At 44.2% G+C, this 25,508-nt stretch overlaps 1 protein-coding gene across 1 annotated transcript in view; it reads left to right on the top strand.

Annotated features, from left to right (window-relative positions):
* Positions 1–606: 606 nt before the first annotated feature.
* Positions 607–25,508, top strand: part of RHOBTB1 (Rho related BTB domain containing 1) — an 86,758-nt gene continuing 61,856 nt past the window's right edge. The window contains exons 1-2 of the mRNA XM_088450471.1: positions 607–667; positions 21,086–21,187. The gene's annotated coding sequence lies outside the window, so the exon portion shown is untranslated. The remainder of the gene's footprint in view (positions 668–21,085; positions 21,188–25,508) is intronic.

The raw sequence follows: 25,508 nt of genomic DNA, 5'->3' as shown, positions 1-25,508 counted from the left end.
TTCGACTCGCCGTACGTTCAGTCTTGTAGAAATCGTGCATTTTTTTAGCCAACGCGCGCTCCAGTGGGTCCTTCAATTGGATCTTATGATCATATGTGCAGCACATATGATCCATCTTATCGTATGCAGATTGTGCAGTTTTTTTTGGTCCATGCGATACATCGAGTGGTAATTCAAGTCATTTCAATGACTGTTTGTCCCTATTCCCTAATGAGCGCGTGAGGCGCAGGATCGATCTTACGACAGATCCTGTGCTAAGAAAAAAAGAAATGGTGGCGACGGGACTGCAGGGTAATCCGATGTGAATCGTATCGGATGCTGATCGCGTAGGTGTTTGGGCCACTTAACAGTGACACACTGGAATCCCTGCTAGTGACTGTAGATAAGGTGACAGGCTGCTTGTTTAGTGCTCAGTTTGAGCAGATTCAAAATAACACTTCAGAGAATAAAGTCTACTGTGTCAACAATCCAGATAACAGTTGTGTTTACAAACTGTGTTGCAATAAAAATATATGTGGTAGGTGTGCTGTGGGCGTGGCACTGAGGAGAGGGCGTGGCCTGGTCAAGGTAAAAAGCTGGTACAGGTGAGACACTGTAAACACATGACCCAGATGATCCAGCAACCAGCTGTTACTGCTGTACTGATTACTGTGACTGCTCTCTCCAGGTAGGGACATACTCCTGTGTTTCCTGCTAGAAGTGTGTTCTCTGTAAATAGAATAAACTACTGTATATTCTCACTCAGGGACATTGTTGGTGGTAACAGCACAGCAATATTACAATCAGGGTTATTTTTTCCAACCATAAACCAGCTTTTAGAAGCCAGACCTGTCTGCAGGGCAGGTGTTACTATCGGATGAAAAGGGAATAGACGTCTACAGATTGATTCAGTACAGTGTTCATTTCACCTGGGAACGTGTGTAAAAATGTTTCTAATTTCAATTCAACTCCAGTCAGTTTGTTTATACTTTATTGTGTCTTTCCAGGTGTTGTGGCACTACAAGTCCCAGCATTAATTTGCTACTAATGTATGTTGCGGCTTTTAGGTCCTCAGCAGTGTGTGGGGGTGTCAATGTTTCCATTCTTTATAAAACTGTTGCATTGGTTATATATAGCTATAAGGTTGTTGTTGTTGTTGTTGTTGTTGTTGTTGTTGTTGTTATAACAACAACTATTGTTTTTTGTTTTTTTTTAATAAGGTTATAGAAAATTGAGCAGCATATAGTGGGGAAATAAAGCATAGTTCAATTAAATGTAAAGGTCCAACAAACAAGTTATGGCAAAATGAAGGACATTCAAGAAATATAAATTCTATAATACCAAAGAAGTAACATAATACTATAAAACTGTAATGGGCAGGTACATAACAAGCACAGAGCGCAGTACAGGACATGCATGCGGCATAATACGATAAGGCACAGTTGGACTAGGTGGGAATGGGCCAGAAGACAGGAGGTGAGACTATTATGCCAGTTTACAATAATAATTTATGTAATAAATACCCTATAGATGACCGTAGCCACGATGTTTTCCCAAAGCTAATTGCTCTGTCCTGAGCTATTCAGTTGAGTGTCGAAACCCTGCACATTGATCCTCAGGGGGTGCACGCAACGCAGATCTTTCCTCACAGCCTCGGGAACGCCGAGGAAGAATGTGCATTAAATTCATCCCCTGGGACCTATTGGGCTGGGTAACCCATAGATTTTGGGCACTTAACTTGGAATCTATGGGTTAATGCGCATTAACCACCGGTTTACAGCGCAGGGAAAATGCATAATAATTCAAAAGCTATGGGCTTTAAAACAGGAGCTTTATCAGCGTGGTAAACACAGTGGATAGTTGAATCTGCCCACATGTATTGTGATTACATTGTAGTCTTGCAAAAATTTTGGCAGAAGTTAAAACTGTGACTTGTAATATAACTGTAACACACAAGAGTAGGACATTAGTTACAAGCACAGAAGATATTGTTATACCCCTTTCAGATATAAAATCCCAGCTTCAACATGGCTCGGACCCGGGACACTGAGCACGGGTTATTATTTTATTAAAATATATATGTATATATCTATCTAAAAAAATGCACTAATCCACGGCACTCACCATTCCTAGTTTTGGGGTGCAACATGGTATGTGACCACATTGTTTAAATAGAAATCACAGGGGCTCTGCACTCACCATAATAACTAACAATAATAATAATAATAATAAACAGTGGGGTTTTGGTTCATGAATTGAGATCAATGCATTTAAGCTTGCAGCCCGCGTCACGGGACCCCACTTTACTGCAAGTCCCTACTCTATTGCTCAGAATTATAACATGGACATAGCCATCACATTAGTGTTAAACTCAGGGTATGCTATCAAGGTTTAAAGCTCACAGCAACTTTGCTTTTAAATGTGAGACAGTTACCAAGCACACCTGTTGCAAAGCACCTAGGAAAACAGCTGACACACGTTAGATAACTAATTATTATATTATTATTATTATTGTTAGTTATTATGGTGAGTGCAGAGCCCCTGTGATTTCTATCTATCTATCTATCTATCTATCTATCTATCTATCTATCTATCTATCTATCTATCCTCAGCCACTTCTGTGCATCTGCTTAACATGGCAGATTTATGCTCCTGTGTGTGACCCTGGAACTGGGTGTACATGATTAGGCCAGGAAACATTATACACCGTTCCTTGCTTATAAATAGATCAGGTCTCTAGAAAGCTATGCTTGTTGTGGTACTTGCATCCCTGGCTAATTTATATTAACATCATATCCAAGAATCACTGAAAGAGCGATGCACTTTTAATGCTCATTGCTCTTACAGAGCTCTCAGTGGTTTATTTAACGGACTGCGGTTTGTCAAAATTACTGTTTTTGGCAATTGTTGCACAAATGTAGCAAAAAAAATAAAGAAAATAACTTCAACTATTAATATATTAGTCATAATATTTGGCATGGCAGTAGCTAATTTAAAATAATCCAGGGCAACATCATAGAATATTGTTTTTCTAACTGTCGGTTGTTGTCACATATACCGTATTCTGATACTACACAAAAAACAAACAAATTAGTCTTATACCTACCATTAGCAGATATAAAAATATTCTATTGAAGATGCTGAAACTGCAATAACAGACACATGTAATGGAGGGTACACACAGTCAGGTTTTCTGGAAGATATGAACGATAACTATTGTAAAAAAGGTTACTTAGTTCATATCATTGACATGCATCGGCGAACGATGTGCGTGCCCACATGTCAGATAACGATATCTGAAATAGACTGTGTTTGCAATCAGATTTGGACGATTTCCTTCATTTAAATTCTGTCAGACATCGTTCATGAAATCGTTGGTAAAATTGTTCAAATCGTTCATCGTCGATCTAGCAAGTCTGACCGTGAGTATGCACCATTAGATACCTGGCTAAGAATATAAAGTAGGGTAGGGATTATACTTACAAAGTAGACTTTTAGGGACTAATATAGAGGCCCATTTATCAATAAATATTTGCAGTTTATTTTTAATAACTGTAAATATAGAGTATCCCCTGAATGTATGACAGTAGGCCTGCAGCAGATATCTCCGATACCTGCTGCGATCCCTCCATTCCCACCAGCAGCCGCAACACCCATAGGTTTCTATGCAACGTTGCCATATTTACCAACTTCCAGAATGCGTTGCATTCCGGAGATTGGCCCCTGCAGCAGGCCACCATGGGCTACACATCGCAGGTTTAGCAGATGGAGGGTTCCGTGTTTGTCCTGCCTGCAGGACTGCTCATGTGCGGTAACCACGCCAGCACTCAGAGTACAACGCAGCCCCTGTCCCTGTGGGTGCCGATTAATACATGCCACCCATAAAATCATATCCTGCGATACAATCTTGGGTGATAACATTGTGTCCAGATCGCACTGGAAAAGTGATTATTGATAAATGCCCCCCTTAGAGTGAGTACTACACCAGTTTGAATGGCATATCTTGCACAGTTTTGCTCTGCCCATTCTGAGTAAGAGAACGTAGGCATATGTGGGATTAGGGACCTGCAAGCACCTACCTCTTATGTTGTCATGTGCCTGGAAAGGCAGAACGGGGAGGGAAAGGGAGTATGGGTGTAGTAACATATGCTCATGTAGACCAACAGAAACGTGTGTGTATATGTGTGTGTATGTGTATGTGTATATATATATATATATATATATATATATATATATATACACATACAGTCAGGTCCATAAATATTGGGACATTGACATAATTTTCAGATTTTGTCCTCTATTCACCACCACAATGGCTTTGAAATTAAACAAACAAGATGTGATTTAACTGCAGACTTTCAGGTTTAATTTGAGGGTAATTACATCCAAATCAGGTGAACGGTGTAGGAATTACAACGGTTTCTATATGTGCCTCCCACTTTTTATGGGGCCAAAAGTAATGGGACAAACTAAACAATCCTAAATCTAACTTTCACTTTTTAATACTTTGTTGCAAATCCTTTGCAGGCAATTACAGTCTGAAGTCTGGAACGCATAGACATCACCATGGTGATGCTCTGCCAGGCCTCTACTGCAAATGTCTTCAGTTCCTGCTTGTTCTTGGGGCATTTTCCCTTCAGTTTTGTCTTCATCAAGTGAAATGCTTGCTCAATCGGATTCAGATCAGGGGATTGACTTGGCCATTGCATAACATTCCACTTTTTAGCCTTAAAAAACTCTTTGGTTGCTTTTGCAGTATGCTTCGGGTCATTGTCCATCTGCACTGTGAAGCGCTGTCCAATGACTTCTGAAGCATTTGACTGAATATGAGCATATAATATTGCCCGAAACACTTCAGAATTCATTCTGCTGCTTTTGGCAGCAGTCACATCATCAATAAATACAAGAGAACAAGTTCCATTGGCAGCCATACATGCCCACGCCATGACACTACCACCACCATGCTTCACTGATGAGGTGGTATGTTTTGGATCATGAGCAGTTCCTTTCCTTCTCTTCTCTTCCCATCACTCTGGTACAAGTTGATCTTTGTCTCATCTGTCAATAGGATGTTGTTCCAGAACTGTAATGGCTTTTTTAGATGTTGTTTGGCAAACTCTAATCTGGTCTTCCTGTTTTTGTGGCTCACCAATGGTTTGCATCTTGTGGTGAACCCTCTATATTCACTCTTGTGAAGTCTTCTCTTGATTGTTGACTTTGACACATATACATCTACCTCCTGGAGAGTGTTCTTGATTTGGCCAACTGTTGTGAAGGGGTTTTTCTTCACCAGGGAAATAATTCTTTTGTCATTCACCACAGTTGTTTTCCGTGGTCTTCCGGGTCTTTTGGTGTTGCTGAGCTCTCCGGTGCGGTCTTTCTTTTTAAGAATGTGCCAAACAGTTGATTTGGCCACACCTAATGTTTTTGCTATCTCTCTGATGGGTTTGTTTTGATTTTTCAGCGTAATGATGGCTTGCTTCACTGATAGTGACAGCTCTTTGGATCTCATATTGAGAGTTGACAGCAACTGATTCCAAATGCAAATGTCACACCTAGAATCAACTCCAGACCTTTTACCTGCTTACTTGATAATGAAATAACGAGGGAATAGCCCACACCTGTCCATGAAATAGCTTTTGAGTTGATAGTCCCATTACTTTTGGCCCCTTAAAAAGTGTGAGGCACATATAGAAACCGTTGTAATTCCTACACCGTTCACCCGATTTGGATGTAATTACCCTCAAATTAAATCTGAAAGTCTGCAGTTAAAGCACATCTTGTTTGTTTCATTTCAAAACCATTGTGGTGGTGAATATAGGCCAAAATCTGAAAATTCTGTCAATGTCCCAATATTTATGGACCTGACTGTATATATAATTTGTTAGGAAATGCATCTTTTGCACATGTTATAGAGCAGGTGCATATACCCCGATACTGATGACTTGTAGTAAATCAGGCACATATGCTGCCAATGTGCATCTTTATATACACACAGTTGTCCTGTGTCTTTTTTTTTTATCCTTTAAGGGACCTTTTTTAATAATATGGCAACATTTTCCCAAATGTGCTGTAAAACGGCAATGTACAGTTTCCAAGGATAAAGTTAATATCCGATCGCCCGCAATGTAATTCAGCACTACACATTGTAACCAAACTGTGCACATGATAACCTGTTTTCGTTAAAGGCTATTCTCAATTCAGTATGTTAAGTTTGAATGCAAAACTGTGTTCCATTAATCCACCCAGTTAGACGGATCTGCCCCAACGCCTGGGCATGGTGTAATATTTATCTGGACTGCTATAGAAATATTGTTTTTTAAATCCCGTGGGTTTTCCACTATCCCTGTGGCACTATTTGGTGACTCCCTTCCATAAGTGTAGTTTGACTGTGTATAAGCAATTCTCTCCATGTAATAAAGTATTCCATCATTAATATGATTACTTATTTGTCATATGCTCCTTATAGCACGGGTATATAAATATAGATTTAATTCTGTCACTTACGCCCAATAATCACACAGGTGTGTCCTTAATCTTGCTTTAAAATATGAGCCTTCCTCAGCATATCTCAGTTGTGCTTTGGCATACACCCTTTAGCCAGGCTTCTCCCATCTGCTGCTGTTGTTATAGTATTTTGGAGCAGTATGACCGTGGTGTCACAATAGGTTTACATATAGTATGGTGAATAATTCATACTTTCTCTCTTACGAGGCCAGAGGTATTGTCTAGAAATTCAGATTGCCACAATGTATAATGATGATAAACCTGCCAACACATTACTGCGCCTAACATTTAAAGACACAGTAAAATAAACAGAAATGTTTCACTAAATTTTCTAATAAAACTGCCTTTAGTGGAAAAAAACACACCCTGAAATGACTGTGCATCCCTGTCTAACCTGTAGCTTGATAACATACTCACTTTCACTATATGAAGATCTTCCGTCCTTGCACAGAATGACATAGACCAACAACTTCTGTGGTTGGCACACAGCCTGCTTCATCCAATAGTCAGGAACGACGCCCTGGTTGAATTGTGAGATAGAGGAACTGTATCTGTTGGCTCACAGCCACAACATCAGCACTTTAATGTAATATAGAAAGCTCATTTAAGAACAAGGGGATCTATGTACTTAAGCTGGGTACACATTAAGCAGTATGTGTACACAGTAGGGGTGTGCACCGGCCACTTTTCGTGTTTTGTGTTTTGGTTTTGGATCTGGATATTTCTTCGTGTTTTGGATCTGGATTGGTTTTGCCAAAACCACCCTTCCATGTTTTGGGTTCTGGGTTTTGTGTTTTGGATCTGTATTTTTTTGAAAAAAAGCATAAAAACAGCTTAAATCACAGAATTTGTGGGTTTTTCTGCTCCTATGCAATTATTAACCTCAATAACCTTCATTTTCACTCATTTCCAGTCTATTCTGAACACCTCACACCTCACAATATTGTTTTTATGGCCAAAAGATTGCACCGAGGTAGCTGGATGACTATGCTAAGCGACACGAGTGGGCGGCACAAACACGTGGCCCATCTAGGAGTGACACTGCAGTTTACTTTTTGTTATTGCACCAACAACTTGATGCTGGCAGTTTGAAAAACTAGGCCCCAAACAGTACATAATGCAAAGAAAAAAAGAGGTGCAAGATGGATTTGTCCTTGGGCCCTTCCACCCACCCTTATGTTGTATAAATAGGACATGCACACTTTAACAAACCAATCATTTCAGCGCCAGGGTCTGCCACATGACTGTGGCTGAAATGATTGGTTCGTTTGGTCCCCCACAAAACAAGCTGGCAATTAATGTGTCCCTGCACAAACTGGCTCTACGGAGGCAAGATGTCGTCCTCATCCTCCTCATCCACCGATTCCTTGGATAAAACAGGAAAAAGGGATTTAGGTGTCCCTGGACTGCTTACGGTCTTAGCCAAAGTTTCTGAACTTGACAGTAACTTTTTATGAACGCGCTGCAGGTGCCGTATAAGGGAGGATGTTCCTAGGTGGTTAACGTCCCTACCCCTACTTATTTCACCTTTACATATGGCAAGACAGTTGTTGTCCGGATTTGGATAGAAATATTGCCAGACCAAAGAGGTGGAATGTTTGGTCTTCTGCCCAGGCATGACCGTGATGGGCTTTTTCATCCCACGGACAACAACTGTCTCCCCCGGAGCCTGATTTAAACAAACCACATCACCATCAGAATCCTCCTCGCCAACTTCCTCCTCAGTGCAAGCTACACCACTATCCTCATCCTGTTGTACTTCAACAGTGACATCTTCAATTTGCAAATCAGCAAGTGGACTGTGGGTGCTCCTTTCAGCACTTGCAGGGGGCGTGCAAATGGTGGAAAGAGCCACCTCTTCCCGTCCAGTGCTGGGAAGGTCAGGCATCGCAACCGCCACCACACTTGGACTCTCCTTGGGGATTTGTGATATATTCTTAGAATGCACAGTTCTTCGCTGTGCTTTTGCCAGCTTAACTCGTTTTATTTTTTTAGCGGGAGGAGGGCTTCCATCGTCATGTGAAGCTGAACCACTAGTCATGAACATAGGGAAAGACCTTAGCCGTTCCTTGCCACTCCGTGTCGTAAATGGCATATTGGCAAGTTTACGTTTCTCTTCAGATGATTTAAATGTTTTTTTCAAGGTCATTTTCCTGAACTTTGTCATTTGGGATTGTATGTGCCCTCTACTATAACATTGGGCATCGGCCTTGGCAGACGACGTTGATGGCATGTTATCATCTGTCATGACTACTGGCAGCAGCTTCAGCACTAGGAGGAAGTGGTTCTTGATCTTTCCCTATTTTATTTTTATCGGAGAAAGTTTGGTCCTCCATTTATGATATATACGTGCGGCTAAGGCGCACACAAACACAAACACAGAAAATAATTTTTCATTTTTGTTGGAGACTAGTGCACTTTGTGGGTTACACCACCCTTTAAGAAATGAGCCAGCCGGCCCTTTACTTATGGGACACAGGCGCACGCTTGGCGCTGCTCCTTTGTTGATGCACGTGCGGCTACTGCGCACACAATTCACAAACACAGAAAATATTTTTTTATTTTGTTTGGAGTGTACTTTGGGGGTTACAGCACCCTTTAATGGTCAAGTCAGCCGGCCCTTTACTTATGACACAGGCGCACGCTTGGCACTACTTTGTTGATGCAAGTGCGGCTACTGCGCACACAATTCACAAACACAGAAAATATTTTTTTATTTTGTTTGGATCCCCTTTGGGGGTTACAGCACCCTTTAACGGACAAGCCAGCCGGCCCTTTACTAATGGGACACAGGCGCACGCTTGGCGCTGCTCCTTTGTTGATGCACGAGCAGCCACAGTGCACGCAATTCACAAACACAGAAAAAATATTTATTTTTTTTGCACTTGGGGGGAGCACCCCTGATGGACAGAGCACCCCCTGGACAACACTACAGCACCCCTTTAGGACTGGGACACTGCACAGGACTTTGGAGTGGACACAGCCCCTATGGACAACACAGTCCAGCCAGCCCCTATGGACTTTGAAGGAGTGGACACAGCACCTATGGACAACAGCAGCGCAGCACAGCACAACACTACACTGCACTACACTACACTACACAGCCCAGCCAGCCCTAACTCCCACCCTCCCTCTTCACTGTCCACATCCGAGTGAGAAAATGGCGCCGACGCGGGTACCTTATATAGGCTTCAAAACCTGCGAGACCCGGAAGGCGGGATGATGATGTTTTGCCTCGATTTCAGATCCGAGTCAGGCGGGAAAAGTCGAACCTGACTCGGATCGGCCTCGGATCGGGGGAGCTCGGGGGGGGGTTCGGATTTGAGAAATCCGAACCCGCTCACCCCTAGTACACAGTGATGCGAAGGACGACCCCCGCCAACGGACCGACATACTGTATCTGATGGCCGGTACACATTAGATGATCCAGTGTCCCACTGCCCAACATGTTGGCCTCAGCCCCATACCGCTGTATGGGGTCGTCAGTCGCATTGTCAGATCGAGCTACATGTAGGGACAACCTGACTATGCGGCTGACGACCAAACAGAAGAGCGCATCGGCCGACATACTGTAGTGGGTACACATTAGACTATTTGGACAATATGTCAGCCCGATCCATTGGATCAGGCCAAAAATCGTCTGTGTACCCATCTTAAGCCTTGGAGAGAGATAAAGTGGAACGAGTCAGCTCCTAACTGTCATTTTTCAAACACAGCCAGTAAAGTGACAGTTAGCAGATTATCCAACCAATCAGCTCCTAACTGTCATTTTTCAAACACAGCCAGTAAAGTGACAGTTAGCAGATTATTGGTTGGTACTTTGGGGTCTATTTACTAAGCAGTGTTAGGATACAGAGTGAAAAGTTATAAGGTGCCAGCCAATCAGCTCACAACTGTCATTTTTCAAACACAGCCTGTGAGATGGCAGTTAGGAGCGGATTGGCTGTCACCTTATCACTTTTCACTCTGTCTCCTAACACTGCTTAGTAAATAGACCTTTATCTCCCTCCACATTATCTCTCTCCAGGGCTATAGACCCGTAGATTCAGTTCCTCCTATTACTGGATAAGAACTCCTGATAAGACCCAAATCTGTTCTACCAAAGTCATACTTACCGACATTCTTGGGTACCTTTCCGGGAGCAGCCTATAGACGTCATTAGGCCCCACCCCCTTTACAGAAAACCCCCGCGATTTGCGGGTCAGTAAGGAGGAGGCGGGGCTAAATGATGCGATTTGTGCCATTTAGCCCCACCCCTTTCCTATGAACCCAAAAATTCCACTTAAAATCTCTCCATCCTGCCCACTTTACTAGGAAGTGGGCAGGATGCGGGAGATATCCCTACTCTTCTGGGGGTGGTTACCCGAATAATCGGGAGCCTCCCGGAAGAGTAGGCATTTATGAGTGCATGCAGTGTTATTATAGCACTAACATAAGTTTAGTTCAGTTGTATGCAATGAAGCCTTTGTCTGTACTAAACAGGTACAGGCTGTCTTCCTCTGCTGCAGTGTCTAGTAAGCAAGGCTCATAATTGATGCCACTATAGTACTGGGAATGGACAAAAGCCAAAACCGGGCCTGATTTCCGTAGGATTGTTCAATAAAGAAAACAGGTGTGTGCCTATAATGACCCGAGGCAACCTGAGCCAGATGTCTTAGAAAGCGTGTTATGAAAGAAAACAGAATGAAGAGTATTAATTTCAGAAATGCCAATCTTTTTATTGCTAATGATGTGTAATAATTATAATACGTGTTATTTTTAGTGCGCACAACTACTAAGGTAATGTTTATGGGAGTCTCCTTAAGGGATTTATAAATATAGAATTATAGGGCACAAATTGAAATGACTCTTCAGGCCTGCAAAATAGCTAGGGTAAGGAGGCAGCAGGCCTCTTAAGAGACACTATTTATGACCATGAGTAATGTGCATATGCCTATGTTTGTGCTAGAGGCATTATGTCCTACCACTGATGAGAGAAGGAATCACTGTTTAGTTAGAGCCCAGAAGGGCTCTAACTAAGTATATGTGTGCGCGTGTGTGTGTGTATAATGTATAATAAATATATATATATATATATATATATGTGTGTGTATACACGAACACACAGTGGTCAAAGTGGGGCGGTATGACATACCGCCACTTTCCGGCCCCACTTCACTTTGGCCGTAGAAGAGAATGTACCAGTGCTGGGATCCCAGCGGTGGCAGTGTGTAGAGATGTGTCCCGCAGGGGACACATCTCAGTCGGCGGAGGCGCTGGCATGTATGTAGCCGGGACAGAGCATCAGGTCCCAGCTGCACTGTAAAGTAAACACTGCAGCATGCACTGGTGGCCAGCCAATTGCGGGGCTCGCTGGGCACAAATTCAAATGACTCTTCAGGCCTGCAAAATAGCTAGGGGAAAGAGGCAGCAGGCCTGTTATTGTGATTTATGACCATGAGTAATGTTCTCTCTCTCTCTCGATCTCTGGTATCTCTAGATCTCTGGTATCTCTAGATCTCTGGTATCTCTAGATCTCTGGTATCCCTAGATCTCTTGTATCTCTCTGTAATCAGTGGCGTAACTAGGGCAGGGCGAGCGGGGTTCGTGCCCTGGGCGCCGTTGGACCGGCGGCGCGGGGGGGCGCCGCCGGCCACGGTACCGGCCCGCCCGCCCTAGATAGCCAGTGTAGCGCCGACTGCAATGAGTGCGGTCAGCGCTACACATTTGCACAGGACCGGCGCTAGGCTTCCAGCGCCGGTCCTGTGCTGCACGCCTGAGCCCGTTCCCTCCCCCTGAGTGCTTGCCCAATAGCGCCAGGAGGCGGGCTCAGGCTGTGCATAACACACGCATCGCCGCCAGCGCTGGCGGCGATGTGTGTGTTAAACAGCAGCCAATGAGAGTCAGATAGACTCTCATTGACTGCTGCAGCACCCACTGCAAGAGCCGGACTTCCGTCCGGCTCCTGCAGTGGGTAATGGGACTGACGTCATGACGTCAGTCCCATAATGCTGAGCGCGCCAGCCCGGGCGGACTGGCGGGCGGGAGCGCCATCGCGGTCAGGAGCAGGAGCAGTGTGGAATCAGGTAAGTATATTTTTATATATATTTATTTATTTTTAAACCTATCTGCACAACGGGGGAGGGGTTGGCTACTACTGTGGGGACCTCTACTGGGGGAGGTGTGCTACTACTGGGGGTGCCATTGGGAGGACCTCTACTGGGGGGGGGCTACTCTACTGGGGACTACTACTTGGGGGGGGGGGACTACCACTGGGGGCATTCTAAAAGGGGCCTATTACTAGAGGCACTGCACTCTGGGGACCACTACTGGGGGCAATAATAGGAAGGGCCACTACAGGGTCCACTGGATAGGGGGGGTCACTACTGGGAGCCTGCATCAGGGGGACCACTACTGGGGGCACTGCATGGGAGGGGGGGACACTACTGCTGGGGGCACTATATAAGGGGCTTACTGCTAGGGGCACTGCAGGGACCACTACAGGGGGCACTAGATAGGGGGGATCACTACAGGGTGCCTGCATAAGGGGACCACTACTGGTAAAACTGCATGGGGGGGACTACTGCTGGGGGCACTATATAAAAGGGCACTGCATAAGGGGATACCGCTACTGGGCGCACTGCATTGTGGGGACTGCTACTGGGGGCACTGCACAAGGGGGAACACTACGTGGGGCACTGCATTTGGGGGGCCACTACTGGGGGTACTGAGTAAGGGGAACTAATTGGGGGCTGTATAAGAGGGACCACTACTGGGGATACTGTATAAGGGGCACTACTATGGGCCTGCATGAGAGGGACCACAACTGCATACTGGGGGTACTGTATAAGGGGTACTACTGGAGTTAAGGTGCATATGGATAGGAATGTTCAGTTTGAAAATAAAGGGGTGTGTCATGTTGACACGCCCCATTTTTAAGTGACCATGCCCATTTTGGCGCACGCAAATGGGGGTGGAGGGGCTCCCTTTTCAAATTTGCCCTGGGCTCCAAATACCCTAGTTACGCCACTGTCTGTAATGCTTTGACTTTGTGCCAGTACATATATCTGTGATTGCTAATGAACACATCCAGCCCTACCTAGAAGCTTTATGTGATGCTCAGAATATCCTCAGTGATATTGATGCAGTAGGGCAGACAGAGGAAAGAAAGTTAAGTGCTGATAAGAAAATGAAGAGTCGGCAAACTAGTATTGGCTTTACACAGCAGAGATGTGCTTTATAATCTATTCTGTGTGCGTTACACACTGCAACAGAACCTTAGCAACGGCTGTGACCTGTCATAGCTAAAAGGACGTTTTCATTTGTAGTATATGATACAATAGCATACATCAGGTCTAAAGCACCAGGAATGCATTTCCTTCTAGTTGTGTATACATAAGTATAGCAGTTTGTCAGTGTGTTCAGAATGGAATGGGATTGAATGGCGGTGGCTCCCTTGCCGGGATTCTGCTGTCGGGATTGAGAACTACATCACGTTCAAAATACATACAGATGAAAAAACAATAATGTTCTGAGTTTTCCTTTATACACCATCTCTGGTCACATCAGCTACAGCTATCCTGTATGAATTTCTGTTATTTTGTTACATATGAAGGAAATTGGAGAGGAAGAGTAATTGGCCTATCCAAGAGCAGATCTTTTCAAAAGATGAAAGACAAAAGATTTATCTTTTGAAAATTCCTGGGGCTGCTGTGACAGATATCTGTCATGTAAATTACAGATTTTGGCAAAAGACGAAAGATGAAGGATATTGCATGACATCATTCTGCGAGTGGATTTTTTTTTAATGATTGTTTGAATATTCATTAAAGAAGGAGTTTACATTAGGATTTTTTTTAAGGGATGGGTGGTGCTCTCTGCAGCCCTCTAAATTCCTGATTACCTATTTAAAAGTCAGCATTTTTTCTTTGTTGCTAGTTCAGTTGGGTGTATACCTTTCTGAGCGTCGTTTCAAAAATACAGCCCAGTACAATTGCTAAAATTTAACTGAACCCCTTCCATTAACGGTTAAAAACCAATACCGCTTTTAGACCTAAATGCCGGGTCTGATCCGGGAGGTGGAACAGTGTTCCGGCCGGATCAGACCCTGCACCGGTCCAGCATTATCCTGAGTCGGCACCGTTTACACCAGAGCTGGGTATCTACCGTCATGAAAGTGGACGCTTGGATATGACGTCAACTCCAAGCGCTACTTAAGCCAGCCAATTTTCCGGCCTGCGGTGCTATGCAGGTCTTCTAGACCCGCATTGCGCCGTTTACACTGCAGGGTGGCACGTGAACAACCCGTGGCCAACCGTGCAGTTTACACGGGATGGATCACCGGGTCCATGGACCTGGCTGGATCAATTACACTGCCACAAATCCCAGGTTGATGCGAATCAACCCTGGATTTTTGACACGGTGTAAAAGGGGTATAAGTACTTACCTTGTTGTTAATAATGACCTTCTTAGTTCTGCCATTGTAGTTAACATAGGTGTCCAAGTAAAGACACCTATGTTGATTCAACGAGGCCCTTCTCCAGTTGTGATCCAGATAGCCAAATATTGTCAAATAGTGTCTAAAAAAAAAAAACTTTGATTAACACAACACAATTTACCAATACTAAACATATTAAGAAACAAAATTTACCAATATTTAAAAAAATAAAATAAAAACACAACTGTTTTGCATTTAATTTTTTTTACTTCACATGAAGTATGGATGGGATTCATCCCTTGTTAAACGGCCAATGAGTGCCGGACTACTCAAACAGAAAAAGGATCAGGCACATAACAATGTTGTGAAATACAGTCGAGGCCTTAGAAAAAAATACTGACGTCCATAGGGTAAAGGGGAATAAACAAAACTCCAAAACAGTGTTCTTTGAGCACAATAAGTAGATAGATGACACAACGTTCGGGCAGCAAGTTTGATGAAGTCCATTTGCCCAAGTTATCACAACACTTTAAAAACCGAATCTAAAAAAAAATACTAATTAAAAAATTCCTCGTCAGCCTGGAGGGTAGCTTGTGCACTCATCCAAGATGAGTGCACACTACTCATCGATGTACTGGGATAGGGAGATGGTGGCGTTGGGCTACGCGACGCAGCATACGAGAGGGGATGTGACGGAGGAGACATTGGATTTGTTGGGTACGCCGGTCTATAAGGTGGGATGGGGAGATTCCCAGAGGCCGATGGGGTGGGCGGAGGTCTAATGTATGACCCTACATCCGTATGCTCATCCAATTTTTCTTGGTGAGCAAGGATAATAGTGTGATACATTATCCTCTTGAAATGGATTTGCTGACTCTGAGTCATCTTATCCATTTCGTGGCTCACATTATTACCAAAAGACTGATTTGCACTCGGGTGATTCCTCAAAACCTCCTCCACGTGTTCTAGAAATTGGGCAGTCCTTAACAGTCCAGAGGCTGGAGTCTTCATAGCCGGCCTTCGTCTCTTCCTCCCGGGAGGATTTGCAGAGGAAGATGCAGACTCGGCCGGCCTCTCCACATCCGACTCCAAAACCTCTGTGGGCTCGCTGGAGGGAGGTTCAGGATGAACGTCGATAACTTTGACCTTGAAACAAAAAAAATAATAATAATTATTATACATTTACTAAAACAATAAGTGATCTGAATCAGGGCTGGCCCTCCTGGCCGCTAGCATAGCTGTGGGTGACCACCCACAGCTATAGCGAGCGGCCATGATGATGGTCGCTATGGTCAAGATCATCGGGCTTGCGACAAGACCCTTGTGGTAGGGTCTCGTTGCCGCAAGCCCAAGAGAGCTTTCGACTCTAACAGCCCACCAAAGGGGGCATGCTGTCACTCAACATCGACAGCACGCCCCCTTTGGTGCGAGACCCGGAGCGACGGTTTGCCCGTCGCTATCCGGGTCTCGCGCATGCGCACGACGGAGCCGGCTCCGTCGTGCGCATGCACACTGGGCCACCATCGACCTGCTTGCGAGCGCATAGCGCTCGCGAGCGGGTCTGAATCAGGCCCACTGTTCTGAAGTTCCCAGTCGACGTCAGTATCTTTTTCTCGGCGTCGGCTGTAGATTACAAGCTTATTAAATGCCCGATTCTTTTTATCTCTGTTTGAGTAGTCTTTGCTGGATAACTTCCACAGGCACTCATTGGCCTGGTACAATTCGATGAATCCCATCCAAAATCGTCTTGCATTGGCTATTGACATCTGCAAAATAATATAAAAAAAAAAAAAATTAATAGACATTTCCAAACAGTAGTACCCCTGTGCTCCCATTAGATCCTCTTTGCTGTGCTCCCATTTGTGCCCATTTTCATCCCTTTATTGCCCCTTCACATCCCCTTTAGTGCCCCTTCAGTTCCCCTTTTATGCCCCTTCACATCCCCCGGTAATGCCCCTGTAGTGCCCTCCTGGTAGAGCCACTTTAGAGCCCCCATAGTGCCCCCTGGTAGAGCCCCCATAGTGCCCCTTATAGAGCCCCCTTTATAGCCCCTGTAGTGCCCCCTTTATAGCCCCTTTAGTGCCCCCTGTAGTACCCCCTTTAGAGCCCACAGTGTCCGTGTTGTGCCCCCTTTATATCCCCTTTAGTGCCCCTGTTGAGTCCATTTAGTGCCCCCTTGTTGAGCCCACAATGCCCCTGCAGTGCCGCCATTAGGGCCACCATTAGAGCCACCATTAGAGCCCCCTTTATAGCCCCCTTAGTGCCCCCTTTACAGCCCCCAGCCCCCATTTAGGGGGGCTGGGGGCTATAAAGGGGACACTAAAGAATAGGCCCCTTACCCATTAAAGCAATGGAGATGAGCTGCAGATTGCATGTTTTGTTTTTGTTTTGTATTTGTTTGTTGGAGGGGTTCTTTTTGCTTTTTTTATGGTTAATACCATTAGAAGATTTAAAAAATTCCTATCGTATTCAAATTTGGAATTGTCTCAATGCCCTTTGTAATGTTTCGCATGTCCTCTTTGCAGCAAGCCTGCATGGGTTGTCGCTTGTGATCACAAGTCACCGCAGCTGCATTTTGTATATAGCATGACCCTTGCATTCTAAATACAGTACCATTTGGGTTTCTCCGAGTTCCATTTACATCCCTTAGACTTGATTTTGTTTTCTAATTGCTCCTATAGGTCAGTGGTGGCCAAGCTGAGTTCACAAGGACTGCTAACAGCTCATGTTTTCAAGATCACCTATGAAGCACCAACTAGTGTAGCTAGAAAACATGATCTATTATGGGCCTTTGAGGACTGAGTTTGGCCACTCCTGCTGTAGATTAAGAAACACTGTAGGTATTTATTACATTATCATATTACAAACACCAATATATTTCAAAATAAAAAGATGAGACCACATCACTGTGATGATCATGAAGGTATGAATTGCATTATATGTTGAGTTATAACTATAACTACATAAAAGTAAAAAAAAAAATCAAAGACTGTAGCCACCCCTAATAGGATGCATCCTGTACCCAACTTGTACTAATACATAGACAATATAGTGCACTTGTGAGTGTGCTTTAGGGGGAACAATCCCTTTAAGGAAATATGATTACATTACTAACTGGAGAATATGTATTACTTCTGTTTTGCTGATCTAATCCCAGCACGGGTCTAATGAGAGGCATCGAAATCCTGACGCCTATCATTATCCCTACGCCGGGAGCCCGACGCCCAGCATACCAAATGAAGTTAAGCCATGCGGCAGGCGCGGACAGCTGCGGGGGGGGGAGGGTTAGGATAGGGGTTCCAGGGGGGGACTTAAGGTTAGGCACCCCCCAGGAGGGTTAGGGGTAAGATAGGGTAAGGGAGGGTTAGGATTAGGCACCCCGTGGGAGGTTAGGGTTAGGCACCCCACCTGGAGGGTTAGGTTTAGGCTGCAGGGAAGGGGGGGTTAGGTTTAGGTACTTGGGGGGGGTTAGGATTAGGCACCCCTAAGAGAGGGTTAGGGGGGGTAGGGTTAGTAATAGTAAAATACTCACCTGTCGGGGTCTTCTGTTGCATCCGGCGGTATTTCATACCGATCCCGTATAAAAACAGGTGGAAGTAAACATACATACATAAAAGTGATGTGCAGATGTGTCCTCACTTACTGGACATCCATACATCATACATCATACAGCACGAGAAGCCCGGCACGACTGAGGCACGCTGAGAGGAGTAGCGTACCGTATTATTCTTTCATTTACATCAGAGATGGAGAAAAATGCTGCTCACAGTGAGAGATGCTAGGCTGCGTCATTAAATACACAGACATTTGTTTTACATGCATACAAAGTCGCAGATTAAACTCGACAGAACTTGGCGTGAAGGAAAGCCATGGCTGCTTGCATCGGAGCCCTTGTTACACAGATGAAGACTCAATCGCACACAGATGTACAAATCTCGCAGACCCCATTGATCAGTGTAAGCCAGGATGAGGATGCTCCAGGGAGCTGTAAGGGCAGCGGTGTGACCATCTGAAGCATCCAGACGGCACTGCTGCATAGATTCGGCTGCAGGATGCAATTCTAGGCACCCTGCTAGCCAGATGAGGCTAGCAGAAAATAGCTCAGAGGGCCAGACCAAATGACTCCGAGGGCCTTATATGGCCCCAGGGCCTGAAGTTCCCCATCTCTGGTGTAAGCTAATAATGCAGTTCTGTCACTTCTATATGTTTTCATTATGTGAATAAAGAGGCTCAGTGTGGCCGAGGTGCACAAGAACAGTTGTGCCTACAGGTGCACAAGTCCCAAAGTTGTATGGAATTAAAACACAGGGCACAAGCTGGGTAGCCGCTCCGGGTACAGTGTGGATGTAGCGAGCATGCGCATGTCATCTATCGCAGCTATCGCCGCTGCTTGGTGACACCATTCAAGTGGGGAACACCAAAATAGCAGAGCAGCTCTGCCCGCACCCCCATAGTGACAGCACTGAGTATCTAGAAGCTGCTTTAGTCTGACTGCGTATGTGTGGAACTTGATGGGCATGCTGGCGGCTTCCAAAATCCAACATCCGCCTGAGTGACATCACCATGCAGCAGCAGCAGCTCTCCTCAAGTCAAAAAATTGGTGAGATACGTGCAGGCTGCTTGTGTGTATTAATGTTTAAGAAAGTGTTGATTTAAAAAACTAAAAAAAAAACATGTTGTGGGGTTCCCCCTCAAAAGCATAACCAGCCCCAGGCTTCAGTCTTGGTTTTAAAAATACAGGGGGGAAATTTACGTGGTGTTCCCCGTTTTTTTAAAACCAGCACCAGACTCAAACTAGCCGGAGTGTAATGTCACAGCCAGGGGACCCTTTCACCGGTTCACCCTGGCCAAAGCATTAACACCTTAAACTAGTCAGCCCAGGCCGGGGATCCTAGAGGAGCTGGGAACCCTCCCAATAAAGGGGTCACCCCCTCTCCTGAGTACCCCAGGCCTGGGCTGAAGCTGGGGCTCTTCCCTACACTCCTGGCCAGTGGATGCAGGGGTAATAGTGATTTTAATAAATGGCTACTATTGATTTTTTTACAGTGGGACTACAGGTGCCAGCGTGCCTGCCCTTTGGCAGTTGTGGAACTACAAGTGCCAGCTGGCGCCGGCACTGGTATTCCCCCTGTTAAAATAATAGTAGAAAAAATTACAGTACACACACACCTTAGAAGGTATCATTTTATTGCACATTAAACACAAACATAAATACCTACCTTATCCCCAGTGATAGGTCCTCTTCTCCAGTAGAAATCCATAGTTATCCATAAAAAACAAAACAAAAAATTAAATACTTCCCTAGAGGGTGACATTTTATGGTAATAAGTTTCATTATGTTTTTATAGGCAGATTACACCTAGTTCTCTTAGTGGGTTACCATTTGTCAGGAAGTATGAGGATGCAATAAAGCCCATGGTGTACGTGACCACTTAAGTTGGCGGCACATAAGCAATCTAGATTTTTGGAATTTTCACTGACCCATTTTCTCTTATTGGGAGTCACTGTTCGACCGGTCTGATCAGTTTTAGCTTGGTTAATTAATAATAGTAGTTCTGGGCAATACAGTGGTTCCTTTTATAAGATTTCAATGAAAGCTCTGCTTGTATTGAATTGCCTACGCTGTCAATGTTATATGAAGCTGTAGAAATAAAACATTACATTGAAAACCACAAGAAAATAATACAAAAAAAAACTTATATACACTAAATTTCTAGGAAGTTTTCCACTCCTAGATTTGCTGATATATGTTGTTGCTCATGTTCCATAGATTATAAGGTACATTACATCAGTATGTCTCTACTTCAGTGGTATTTATCATGCGGACCTCCCAGCTGCTGTTGAACTGCACATCCCAGCATGCCCTGCCACAGTTTTAGCATGTGTTGATAACAAAATTGTTGCAGGGTATGTTGGGATGTGTAGTTCGACAGCAACTGTATGGCATACTTACCTACTCTCCCGAAATGGCCGGGAGCCTCTCGAAAATCGAGTGTCGCTCCCGGCCCCCCGCACTAAATATAGCGTCCTGCTGTGCCGAGCTGGCTGCCTTCTCCCAGATTGTTGGCAAGTCTGCTGGAGGGCCGCATGTTGAATGTTGCTCTACTTGTTTGTCATTTTGTTTCATGTATTTGTCTTACAGAATATATTATCTTCTCACATACCACTGCTTTTGTATTACAGCTACTAACAGCGACAAGGAAGAAGACTGCATGAGAACACTTTATTTCCAAGTTTACACTTCTGCATTCCTTCAAGATGGCTTTTGTTTCTTTTTGTGTTGTGGTAAGTAAACATTACCCCAGCAGACATTTGTAGTGACACTTTGGTAAAACTACCTGTAAAAAAAAGAAAAGGTAGTGTCTATATCTATATGGATTATTGAAGTCCTAATTCCCAAATCCCATTGCATGGCTCATAATTGCCAACCAGCTCTCATTTTCAGAGACAGGGCCAGGTTTTAAAACTTGGTCCACACTTGCCTACTCTCTCAGAAGGTGTGGCAGTCTCCCAATTTTTCAGGTAGTCCCCCCTGCACCTCCAGAAGAGTGGCCGGATCTCCCGCATCCCGCCTACTTCCTAGTGAAGTGGACATTATCGGGAGATAATGGCTGGCAATCGCTGGTCAGTAGGGAGGGGGCAGAGCTAAAATGCATCGATTTGCTGCATTTTAGCTCCGCCTCCTCCACATGGACCTGTGATGTTAGAGTACGCACCCACCCCCTAAAGTGGTCAGGTGCACATCCTCTGAGGGAGAGGAGAAACCAATAGTAGGCAAGTATGGCTTGGTCCCTGGATATATTTGTGCCTTGAAGAATTGTCACTATTTTGCACAATAAAATTCATAGTTTATGATGCAGTGCTTAAGATTTGCTCTAATTCTGATTGCCTGTAAAATGGATACATGTGTTCAAATTAATTTGAGGAGTTTTAGAGCAATTTATATTAATTCTGCATTTACCCATTTGTAAATCAAGATGTTGACCACCTTGAAAGAGTAGGGGTGAGTGGAGGACACTTTCAATCTGGTCAACACATCAAATTACAAAGGGTTGCTAGAAAAAAACTGTTTACATCTGTCAGGAAGTTAATTATTGTATATGGAGCCTTACAAATCAACAGCAATAATGACCTGTGGTTATATAGCAAATTGTTTAACAGGCACAAACTAAAGGACAATGGGGTAGATGTATGAACTGCTGATATGGGGAGTGGTATCAGTGCACGCTATGTGTGCCGATACCACTTCTACCCCATGTATTAAAGTGGGGTTCGGTGTTAAAAGACAGGGGTGCTATATGCTGGACTATGTGTGAACTTTGCTATGGGCTAATGATCTACTGGACTATGTATGAACTGGGCTATGGGCTAATGATGTACTGGACTATGTATGAACTGGGCTATGGGCTAATTATGTGCTGGACTATGTATGAACTGGAATATGGGCTAATGATGTACTGGACTATGTGTGAACTGGGCTATGGGCTAATTATGTGCTGGACTATGTATGAACTGGGCTATGGGCTAATTATGTACTGGTCTATGTATGAACTGGGCTATGGGCTAATTATGTACTGGTCTATGTATGAACTGGGCTGTGGACTAATTATGTGCTGGACTATGTATGAACTGGGCTATGGGCTAATGATGTGCTGGACTATGTGTGAACTGGGCTTTGGGCTAATGATGTGCTGGACTATGTGAGCTGGGCTATGGGCTAATGATGTGCTGGACTATGTGTGAGCTGGGCTATGGGCTAATGATGTGCTGGACTATGTGTGAACTGGGCTATGGGCTAATGATGTGCTGGACTATGTGTGAACTGTGCTATGGGCTAATGATGTGCTGGACTATGTGTGAATGGTCAGTGGCACTGAACGTTCCGACAGCTGCAGCTATCAATATCGACCGATGCAGCCGTCGTTGCCCTACCACCACAGCAGAAACAGCACTGTCTGTGCTGTGGCAGCTGCCCTCTCCAGGGGCTGCACGCGAGATCTTGCGAAGCTTGCGTGGTCCCGTGCATGCATATTGGAGACCACCAGGAAGGGAGACACAGCACATCAGCACAAGGCTGATGCACTGTGTTCTCAGGCATGGATCAACGGAGGGGGAAGTCTTCACTCCTCTACTCTGGCAGATGACATGTTCATACATCTCATCGATAATGCTTCCTGCTTCACCTTAGTAATGAGGCGAAGCAGTAAGAGTTATAGCGGTACGATCCTTGCCGCTATGATACATCTACCCTAAAATGTGGAATTATGCAGCATGGTATGAGTATGCAGACTGCATAGGCACTAATTTCATTTCTACCCTTATGAACAGGGCTGTATTAAGATTTGTAGGGCCCTCAGGGTACCTATTTTCTGGGGAGCCCCTACCAATCAAATTGCTGAAACTATATACTGGCAATGTTATTACAAAACATAATGTGTAAATACTTCCAGTACCGCAAATATGTTGAACACACTGTAGTGCCCCCATTTCACATTATGCCACATAGAAAACCCAGTTCACATTATGCTAAAGTGCCCCCACACCCCCACACTGATTATGTAGCTATGGGCAGGTGGACTGCCCTGTTAATCCAGCACTGCTTAAGAAGTTTATATACACACCTTAATGATGTAATCTGCCTCTCCTCTCCTACAAGCCGTACACTGGCTCACCTTCAGACCCCAATTCAAGCTTCTCACACTCACTTACAAAGCCCTCGCCTTATTCCTCTCCTATTTACATCTCTGATCTTATCTTCCTTCACACTTCGCTCCACATATGCACGCTGCCTCTCCTGCCAACTGATTACCCCCCCCCCTCCCGCCTCCAAGATTTTTCCCGTGCAGCTCCAGTCCCTACCTCTGTAACGCTTTCCCTTCCCTTATCAGACTTTCCTCCTCTCTATAATAGTTCAAACTGGCTCTCAAGACCCACTTCTTCATCAAATCTTTCCTGCTCTCATAATAACCCCCTGCCTCGTGCTCCTAGCCCACTGTCTCCCCCATCTGTGTCACTCCTGTCTGTCTGCCCCTCCCCTTTAGAATGTAAGCATTCACAAGCAAGTCCCTCTTCCCTTATGTGATTTTCCTTGCATTACTTATGCCATCTTCTCCTCCATACATCCTACAACGGCACCTAACCCTTGGTTTCTGCCACCCCGCTGCTATTTTAGTATTATGACAGCTGATGCAGCAATGTTCATAAGCTATGTCCCGTACTGGGCAACATCACCACCTGTCTGTTTTAAAAGCTTTAGTAAATTTACCCCTAAGTCACTTGTTCCTTCTCTTTCTGTTTATATAAATGAAGGATAATAATGTAAGCAACTATCAGACAGACTGTTCCATTATCTGGCCATTTAGAAAATCACTTAGAACAGTGTACACACTACTCAATTATTGTTCGGATCTGTATGATTACAGGAAATTGTCTCAAAATGTTGTGCAGTATGTCAGATCCAGCCATCTAGTCCGACTGCTTTGCATATGATAATTGGCCCTTGATGCTGTATACACATTGTGAGATAATCAGACTGGCAGGCTGAGAATCAGCTCGATTATAACAGTGTGTAGCCTACTAACTCTTTATATACTTGAAGAAATCCTTGGTTATACATATAAAAAAAAAAAAATTCTGGGTACATTAATTAAGGACTGTTAAAATAGTATCTATGATACAATATTTAAAGGAGGGAAGCTTGCCATTCTGCAGATAATGCCACCACCAGTCCACCATTACACATTTATCACTGCTTGGCCACAGAGAATATTTACACAGAGCATGGTTGTAGTCAGTGTTGGACACTCTGACTAGAGAAGCTGCAGATTACAAGTATAGAGAGTACAGACTTATTATATAAATAGCAATGACCAGAAACAAGTTATTGGAGGCTGTTCTACCTGAACATGCTGTTGAATGCTATCGTAGAGACTGTTGCAGTGTTCAGTATTATTTTGCATCAAAGTTTAGTAAATCAATGTTTTCTGAATAAATATATACTTGCAGATGATTAAAACCTAAATCTATAAAATAACATACTATATGAATGATGCAAAATAGACACATTGCGATTGTGGTTACAATGTTATATACCATCAGTGTACTGTTACTCATACTGTACTAGTACCGTGCAAAGTATGTGGGATTCCTGTTACAGGACATAGGTTCTGTATTCCTAGATACATTTCAGAACGTGAATGATCTATTTGCTGATGCATTTTAGGACATGTCATCTAGTCATAGGTGCATATCAGTGATCATATTTACACCAAGCTCTCTTTCCTCCTGCCCTCAGAGTTTTTGTTCCTTACTCCTTACATCTGCTGCAAGGACTGTCCAGCAAATTAGCTTGCACTTTATGACCATATTATCTTGAAATATTTCAGTCCCATATTAAAAAATGAATGAAGAGACAGACACCAATCTGCATCAGCGCCTATATGTGTAAACAGAGTTGGATGAATCGGCGTGATTGGGTGGTAACGTTGCCTTTGCAAGTAGGCTAAGCTGACTGAGGACATGTAGTAGGCTAAGCTGATTGAGAACATGTAGCAGGCTAAGGACCTGATTCAGACTCGGTCGCTAAGGTGCGCTCACTTGCTGTGAG

Source organism: Taudactylus pleione, unplaced genomic scaffold, assembly GCF_031769625.1.
Source record: "Taudactylus pleione unplaced genomic scaffold, aTauple2 ptg000518l, whole genome shotgun sequence".
NCBI lineage: Eukaryota > Metazoa > Chordata > Amphibia > Anura > Myobatrachidae > Taudactylus > Taudactylus pleione.
This window is presented reverse-complemented; position numbering and strand designations above follow the sequence as displayed.